The sequence below is a fragment of the Salvelinus sp. IW2-2015 genome, linkage group LG24 (genome assembly GCF_002910315.2).
Source record: "Salvelinus sp. IW2-2015 linkage group LG24, ASM291031v2, whole genome shotgun sequence".
NCBI lineage: Eukaryota > Metazoa > Chordata > Actinopteri > Salmoniformes > Salmonidae > Salvelinus > Salvelinus sp. IW2-2015.
In genome coordinates, this window is record NC_036864.1 from 5,754,484 (window position 1) to 5,763,450 (window position 8,967).

General features: G+C 49.5%; 1 pseudogene; it reads right to left on the reverse strand.

The window, feature by feature from the left end:
* Positions 1-169: 169 nt before the first annotated feature.
* LOC111951339 (conserved oligomeric Golgi complex subunit 5-like) overlaps positions 170-8,967 on the reverse strand; it is a 121,781-nt pseudogene continuing 112,983 nt past the window's right edge.

Genomic DNA, 8,967 nt, shown 5'->3' on the forward strand with positions numbered 1-8,967 from the left:
GAGTGGGTTTTAGAACAAGTTTTAAGATCACTGCAAGGAGCTCCCTCTGCGCAATGCAAAAGCAAGTGTGTGTGTGTGTGTGCGCGCGCAAGTGTATTTGTTGGGGAGAAAGAGGGCAGGGGTGAGTTCATCCACTTCACCACATTGTGTTTATCTGACCATGAAAAGGTCATTTGGACAGGGGGCTGAAGAGACAACATACACACCCACACACACACACACACAGGATGCTATACAAGAGCAGAGCGGGTGTGTGTAGAACAGTAGATAGTCTGAGGATGTGTGTATGAGTGTGTAAATGTCATGCTTGTATTACAACACAAGCTCGGGGGAAAGAGAAAAACACTGTAAATGTAAATTAGCAACAGATGCTGTTTGGAGCCAGGTGGAACACAGAGACAATCAGATAATAGCTTCACAGATCACTTATTGTCACATATGATGCTCTGTACAAGTACGTCACCAAGTCCACCTGTAAACGTTACCCTTTATAACAAATTAAACCCCAACCTTACTCCTAGAAAGGGGGCGACTAGCTTGAGGATTGTGGTGTCTGAAAGTGTGTGTGTATACTAACCCAGAGAAGTRTTCCTGATGCATAGTGATGATGATGGCTTCTATGGAGTCACTGACCGACAGCAGGAGAGGCTGTACTGCACTGGCCATCAGAGCCTGTACTCCCTACAGGCACACAAGACAGTGCATCATTTAATAAGGCATACAAAAGGGTTGTGTCATAACTTRGAAACAACTCAGTCAGACAATGACATCTCAAATATCAGTGGACACATGAACTGAACAAACATTACCATAACTGCTTGCATCTGCAGGCCAGGTGTGTGGCTGAAGGACACCGTCTCCACAGGGACACACCTGATTGGCTTAAGTCTGCCATTGCCTAGCAACCCAAACAGACAGGTGGCTGCTGGTCGTCTAGGCTGCATGAATGTGATTTGCTGATAAGCGGACATTTGCAGTGCGATCTAGGAGTGTGTGTGAGACTGTTTGTGTGTTTGGGCATGTGTGTGTGTGTGTCGGTCGTGGGCTTCGGAGTTGTGCCGCCAGTTTATCGTCCATCTTTAGATCAATCTAAACTCAATAGACCTGACCCAGTTTGTGTGTGTTTGTGTTTGTTTGTGTGCTAGTCAGCTAAGCCCCTGCCTACAATAGATAACCGGATCTCTGCTCAGATCTCCTCTCTGAAGTTAACAATGTCCCCTCCGTTGTGTGTGGCGTGTGGGATTGGCGGAACGCAGAGAGAAAAAAGCCTCCGACRGTTTTCTCAGTTACAACAAAATATCTTTGTGAGAAAAAGCGAGTGATTGCCAAAGAAGAGTCTACACACTCCACTCAGTGTTTACCCTTTTACCTCCCAGGGGGAGATGCAGCAGCAATACCAATATTTGGTTTCCAGAACTCAGTTCCAAAAGTGCCCATTCAAACCCCATAATGAAAAACCAACAGCATAATCCACAACCATCTGCACATCCGATAGAATGGAGAGAAAGAAGAGGGGAAGATGAAGATTTTTCTCGAATTAAAAAGATATACGGTATCCACAACGGAAGACGTTTTCACGTCTTTTGAACCTTATTTTCCTTTTCGATTCCACAATTCAGACTTTTCCCCCTCCTTTTGGGGGACGAAGGGGGGGAAAGCCCCCTTCGTAGAGGAGTAGAGATGAAAGGAGGAGGAGTAGAGAGGGGAAAAGAGTAGATCAGTATGGGAGGAGACGAGTGTGTCTTACCTCTAGGGAAGCAGTGAGAGCATGTTCAGCAGCCGGAGGACATGACCCCAATCCTGATATCACCTGAGAACACGCACACACACACACAAAGGTCAGCTTACAGTGAAACCTGACAAACCCTAATCGTCTCTTTCCTCACATATCCCTCCCAWATTCCTCTAACGGTTATTACAGCATTTATCCTCCCTCCTCTCCTCTCCTATCCTCCATGTCCCTCCTTCCATCCCATCCTTCTTTTCTCCCCCTCCCTCTTAAAATAACCAGMCGTTCTTTCTGAAACGGCCTCACTCTGCTTTCAAATTGTACAATTTTGACAATCTCCCAGGCCACTAAATATTTGATGGCAGAGTAATCTATTTTTATGCCACTATTAATCACGCAGGCCACAGCACCAGGGCAGATCATACATCTTTAATGGGCCATATTAAGGAATACGTTTCCACATCTCTCCCTCTTACTCTCTCTCTCTTGGGCTGCTCTCTTACATCTGACTCCATCCTCTTCCTTCGTCATCCCTCTCTCTGCTTCTCTCCCTCTCTCGCGCTTCTCTCCCCTCTCGCCGGCTTCTCTCTCTTCCCCCTCTGTGCCGCTTCTCTCTCTCGCCCCTCTCGCGCTTCTCTCTGCTCCCCTTCTTGCCGCTTCGCTCTTTTCATCCCCTCTCGCCGCGTTCTCTCTCTCCCTCCTCTCTCGCCGGCTTCTCTGTCTCTCCCCTCTCGCCGGCTTCTCATCTCGCCGGCTTCTCTCTTCGCCGCTCTTCGCTCGTCCCCTTCGCGCGCTTCTCTCTCTCCCCTGCTCGCCGCTTATCTCCTCTCTCCCCTCGTCAGCCGCTTCTTCTCTCGCCGCACCCCCCCTCGCCGCTCTCTCTTCTCTCCTCTCGCGTTCTCTCTCTCCCCTTCTCTCCGCTTCTCTCTCTCCCCTTCTCGTCCGCTTCTCTTCTCTCCCCTCGTCGCGCTTCTCTCTCTCCCCCTCTCGCCGCTGCTCTTTCCCACCTAATCGCCGCTTCTCTCCTTTCCCCCCTCGTCGCCGCTTCTCTCTCTCTCCCCCTCTCGCTGGCCTTCTCTCTCCCCCTCTCGCTGCTGTCCTTCTCCCCTCTGCAGCTGCTATCTCTCTCCCCCTCGTCGCTGCTGCATCTCTCTCTGCCCCCTCCCTCTGCGCTGCTGTCTCTCCTTCTTTGCTTGCTCTCCCCTGCCTCCTCGCTGGCTTCTCTCCCCCTTGCTCACCCTCTCGCTGCTATCTCTCCCCTCTCGCTGCTTCTGCTCCCCCTCGCCTCTTCGGCTGTTCTCCCCCCTCCCCTATCTGCTGCTCTCTCTTCGCTCCCTCGCTGCTTCTCTCTCTCTCCCCCTCCGCTGCTTCTCTTCTCTCTCCTATCTCTCGTGTTGTGCTCTCCTCTCTCGCTGTCGTCGCTGTTCTCTCGCTGTTCTCGTCCGAGCTGCTTCTCTCTCTCGCTGCTTCTTCTCCCTCTCGCGCTGCTGTCTCTCTCATCGTCGCTGCTTCTCGTCTCCCATCTCCCCCCTCTCGCTTTTCTCTCTCGCTCTTCTTCTCTTCGCTGCTCTCCTCCTCCCCTCCTCTGCTTTCTCTCCCCTCTCGCTGCTTCTCCCCCCTCCCCTCTCGATGCTTCTCCCCCTCCCTCTCGCTGCTTCTCCCCCTCCCTCTCGCTGCTTCTCTCTCCCCTCCCCTCTCGCTGCTTCTCTCTCCCCCTCTCGCTGCTTCTCTCTCCCCCTCTCGCTGCTTCTCCCCCTCCCTCTCGCTGCTTCTCCCCGCTGCTCGCCAGCTGGCCTATCTTCCCCCTCTCCGCTCTGCCTCTCTCCTCTCGTGCTTGCTTCTCTCCGCTCCGCTCCTCTCTGCTTCTCTCTCCCGCTCCTCGCAGCTTTCTCTCTCTCCCCTCTCGCTGCTTCTCTCTCCCTCTTCGCTCTCTCCCCTTCCCCCTTCTCCCTTTTTCCCCCTCCTTCGCTGCTTCTCTCTCTCCTCTCGCTGCTTCTCTCCCTCTCGCTGCTTCTCTCCCTCTCGCTGCTTTCTCCCCTCTCCCTGCTTCTCTCCCTGCTCCACTCTTCGCTGCTTCTCTTCCCTCTCGGCTGCTTCTACTCCCTCTCCTGCTTCTTTCTCTCCCTCTCGCTGCTTCTTCTCCTCTCGCTGCTTCTCTCCCTCTGCCCTGCTTCTTCTCCCCTCTCGCCTGCTTTCTCTCCCTCTCCCTGCTTCTCTCCCTCATCGCTGCTTCTCTCCCTCTCGCCTGGCTTCTTCTCCCCTCTTCGCTGCTTCTCTTCCCCCTCTCGCTGCTTTCTCTCTCCCCTCTCGCTGCTTCTCTCTCTCCCTCTCTTCTCCTGCCCTTCTCTCTCTCCCCCTCTCGCCGCTTCTCTCTCGCTCTGCTGCTTCTCTCTCTCCCCTCTCGCTGCTTCTCTCTCTCCCCCTCTCGCTGCTTCTCTCTCTCCCTCTCGCTGCTTCTCTCTCTCCCTCTCGCTGTTCTCAATTTAATTCAAGGGGCTTTATTCAAGGGGCTTTATACAGGTCACACATCTTGCTGTGTGATGGCACACCGTGGTATTCCACCCAGTAGATTTGGGAGTTGATCAAAATCGGAAGTGTTTTCAAATTATTTGTGGATCTGTGTAATCTGAGGGAAATATGTGTCTCTAATATGGTCATACATTTGGCAGGAGGTTAAAGAAGTGCAGCTCAGTTTCACACTCATTTTGTGGGCAGTGTGCACATAGCCTGTCTCTTCTTCTTGAGAGCCAGGTCTGCCTACGGCGGCCTTTCTCAATAGCAAGGCTATGCTCACTGAGTCTGTACATAGTCAAAGCTTTCCTTAGTTTGGGTCAGTCATAGTAGTCAGGTATTCTGCCACGGTGTACTCTCTGTTTAGGGCCAAATAGCATTCTAGTTTGCTCTGTTTTTTGTTAATCTCTTTCCAATGTGTCAAGTAATTATCTTTTTGTTTTCTCGTGATTTGGTTGGATCTAATTGTGTTGCTGTCCTGGGGCTCTGTGGGGTCTGTTTGTTTTTGTGAACAGAGCCCCAGGACCAGCTTGCTTAGGGGACTCTCTCTCAGGTTCATATCTCTGTAGGTGATGGCTTTGTTATGGAAGGTTTGGGAATCGCTTCCTTTTAGGTGGTTGGAATTTAAACGGCTCTTTTCTGGATTTTCCTTTTGATGGCATAGAAGGTCCTTCTTGCCTTGTCTCTCAGATCGTTCATAGCTTTGTGGAAGTTACCTGTGGCGCTGATGTTTAGGCCAAGGTATGTATAGTTTTTTGTGTGCTCTAGGGCAGCGGTGTCTAGATGGAATTTGTATTTGTGGTCCTGCTGACAAGGCCTTTATTGGAACACCATTATTTTGGTCTTACTGAGATTTACTGTCAGGGCCCAGGTCTGGTAGAATCTGTGCAGGAGATCAGGTGCTGCTGTAGGCCCTCCTTGGTTGGTGACAGAAGCACCAGAAAACAGTAGACATTTGACTTCAGATTCTAGTAGGGTGAGGCCGGGTGCTGCAGACTGTTCTAGTGCCTCGGCCAAATCGTTGATATATATTAATGTTGAAGAGGGTGGGACTTAAGCTGCATCCCTATCTGGCTGCTCCTCTCCATCTCCCTCTCGCTTCTCGCCTCCGCTCTCGCTGCTCTCTCGCTCTCCTCCCTCTCGCTGCATCCTCTGCGCTCTCCCTCCGCTCTCCGCTGCATCTCGTCGCTCTCCTCCCTCTCGCTGCATCATCGCTCTCCCCTCCCTCTCGCTCTCTCCCTCCCTCTCGCTGCTCGTCTTCTCTCTGCTCTCCCTCCCTCTCGCTCTCTCCCCTCTCGCTGCATCTCTCGCTCTCCCTCCCTCTCGCTGCTCCTCCTCCTTTCCCTCGCTCTCCGCTCCCTCTCGCTGCATCTCTCGCTCTCCCTCCCTCTCGCTGCTCTCCTTCTCGCTCGCTCCTCCTCTCGCTGCATCTCTCGCTCTCCCTCCCTCTCGCTGCTCCTCTCGCTCGCTGCATCTCTCGCTCTCACACGTGTGTGTGAGCGTATTGGTGTGTGTGTTACCTTAGCAACATCTTGGTGTAGTCTGTAGAGGGAGTTGACCACCGCCATGTTCCTCCTCTGGCCTTCTGTGAGAGGCCCTATCACCTGACTGGCATCCCCCTGGGTAGACAACTAGKGAGAAAGAGAGAGTGAGAGAAGAATGGAAGGATGGAGGGAGGGAGAGAAATAGAGGAAGAGAGAGAGCAGGAGAGAGAGAAAGGGAGAGGGGGGAGAAAGAGAAATAGGTGGAGGGAAGAGAGAGAGAAAGTCAGGGCACCTGTAGTACTCAGCAGACACACAGCATCAGTGAGAGCAAGGGCCCACAGGAGCCAGAAGCCAGCTCCCACTGCTATAGCAGAGCGAGGAGGGGCCACACAGAKATGGGGCAGGAACCAGGATRCAGCTGTAGTAGCAGTTTGTGCTGCTGTCTTCAGGCCATGTTCCACAGGCGGATGGGGACACCTCACCACCACTCATGTCAGAGGTGATGACAAGCAGGTCACACACACAATCTAATCCTCATCATGCCTACTAGACTTAATCAAATGATTGGAGAGGAGAAAATAGGAGGAAAAGTCATAGACAAGCTCTGAAAATAACATTGGGAGTGGAATGATCTGGAAGTAATCTGAACCTTCACACCGTAGACAGAGTGCTGATTGGATAACAGAAAGAGAGACATTAGGGCCCTCAGGAAGACAGAGAGAGAGGAATTGGGGCCATCTCAGGAAGACAGAGAGAGGAATTAGGGCCATCTCAGGAAGACAGAGAGAGAGAAAAAGRGAGAGTTCAYARAACATGTGCAAAGTGGTGGCATAGCAACGGTCTAAAAATGTTAACTATTAGCTCAGAGTGTACTTGCGTGGATGGCAGACAAGCACACACATGCACACACAAACTGGCATTCATGACATGCACGTGCCCACACACACACACAGAAAGGTGTCAGGATACCAGCCCTGAAGTAGCTTCCTGTTCACACCTGAGTATGTCTGTGTTWGTCAAATCAAATCGTATTTGTCACATGCACCGAATACAACAGGTACACCTTACAGTGAAATGCTTACTAACAAGAACTTAACCAACAATGCTTTAAGAAGTAAAGATTTTTTTTTTTTTTAATAAGTGTTAAGTAAAAAATAGAAAATAAAAGTAACAAATAATTAAACAGCAGCAGTTTAATAACAAGCAAGGCTATATACAGGGGGTACCGGTACAGAGTCAATGTGCGGGGGCACCGGTTAGTTGAGGTAACTGAGGTAATTTCTACGGGTGTCTTGCTAATTGCCTATAATTCCACCTTTTGTCTATTCCATTTGCACAACAGCATGTGAATTTATTGTCAATCAGTGGTTGCTTCCTAAGTGGACAGTTTGATTTCACAGAAGTGTGATTGACTTGAAGTTACATTGTGTTGTTTAAGTGATCCCTTTATTTTTTTGAGCAGTGTATATACAGTGGGGAGAACAAGTATTTGATACACTGTCGATTTTGCAGGTTTTCCCACTTACAAAGCTTGTAGAGGTCTGTAATTGTTATCATAAGTACACTTCAACTGTGAGAGATGGAATCTAAAACAAAAATCCAGAAAATCACATTGTATGATTTTTAAGTAATTAATTTGCATTTTATTGCATGACATAAGTATTTGATACATCAGAAAAGCAGAACTTAATATTTGGTACAGAAACCTTTGTTTGCAATTACAGAGATCATACGTTTCCTGTAGTTCTTGACCAGGTTTGCACACACTGCAGCAGGGATTTTGGCCCACTCTTCCATGCAGACCTTCTCCAGATCTTCAGGTTTCGGGGCTGTCGCTGGGCAATACGGACTTTCAGCTCCCTCCAAAGATTTTCTATTGGGTTCAGGTCTGGAGACTGGCTAGGCCACTCCAGGACCTTGAGATGCTTCTTACCGAGCCACTCCTTAGTTGCCCTGGCTGTGTGTTTCGGGTCGTTGTCATGCTGGAAGACCCAGCCACGAGCCATCTTCAATGGTCTTACTGAGGGAAGGAGGTTGTTGGCCAAGATCTCGCGATACATGGCCCCATCCATCCTCCCCTCAATACGGTGCAGTCGTCCTGTCCCCTTTGCAGAAAAGCCTCCCCAAAGAATGATGTTTCCACCTCCATGCTTCACGGTTGGGATGGTGTTCTGGGGTTGTCTCATCCTTCTTCTTCCTCCAAACACGGCGAGTGGAGTTTAGACCAAAAAGCTCTATTTTTGTCTCATCAGACCACATGACCTTCTCCCATTCCTTCTCTGGATCATCCAGATGGTCATTGGCAAACTTCAGACGGGCCTGGACATGCGCTGGCTTGAGCAGGGGGACCTTGCGTGCGCTGCAGGATTTTAATCCATGACGGCGTAGTGTGTTACTAATGGTTTTCTTTGAGACTGTGGTCCAGCTCTCTTCAGGTCATTGACCAGGTCCTGCCGTGTAGTTCTGGGCTGATCCCTCACCTTCCTCATGATCATTGATGCCCCACGAGGTGAGATCTTGCATGGAGCCCCAGACCGAGGGTGATTGACCGTCATCTTGAACTTCTTCCATTTTCTAATATATTGCGCCAACAGTTGTTGCCTTCTCACCAAGCTGCTTGCCTATTGTCCTGTAGCCCATCCCAGCCTTGTGCAGGTCTACAATTTAACCCTGATGTCCTTACACAGCTCTCTGGTCTAGGCCATTGTGGAGAGGTTGGAGTTGTTTGATTGAGTGTGTGGACAGGTGTCTTTTATACAGCTAACAAGTTCAAACAGGTGCAGTTAATACAGGTAATGAGTGGAGAACAGGAAGGCTTCTTAAAGAAAACTAACAGGTCTGTGAGAGCCGGAATTCTTACTGGTTGGTAGGTGATCAAATACTTATGTCATGCAATAAAATGCAAGTTAATTACTTAAAAATCAATACAATGTGATTTTCTGGATTTTGGATTTAGATTCCGTCTGTTGAAGTGTACCTATGATACAAAGCATGTAGAGGTCTGTAATTTGTAAGTAGGAAAACCTGCAAAATCGGCAGTGTATCAAATACTTGTCTCCCCACTGTATATCAAGTCAGAAGTTTACATACACCGCCTAATACATTTAAACTCAGTTTTTCACAATTCCTGACAGTTAATCCTCATAAAAATTCCCTGTAGAGGTCAGTTAGGATCACCACTTTATTTTAAGAATGTGAAATGTCAGAATAATAGTAGAGAATGATTTATATATATATAATAGC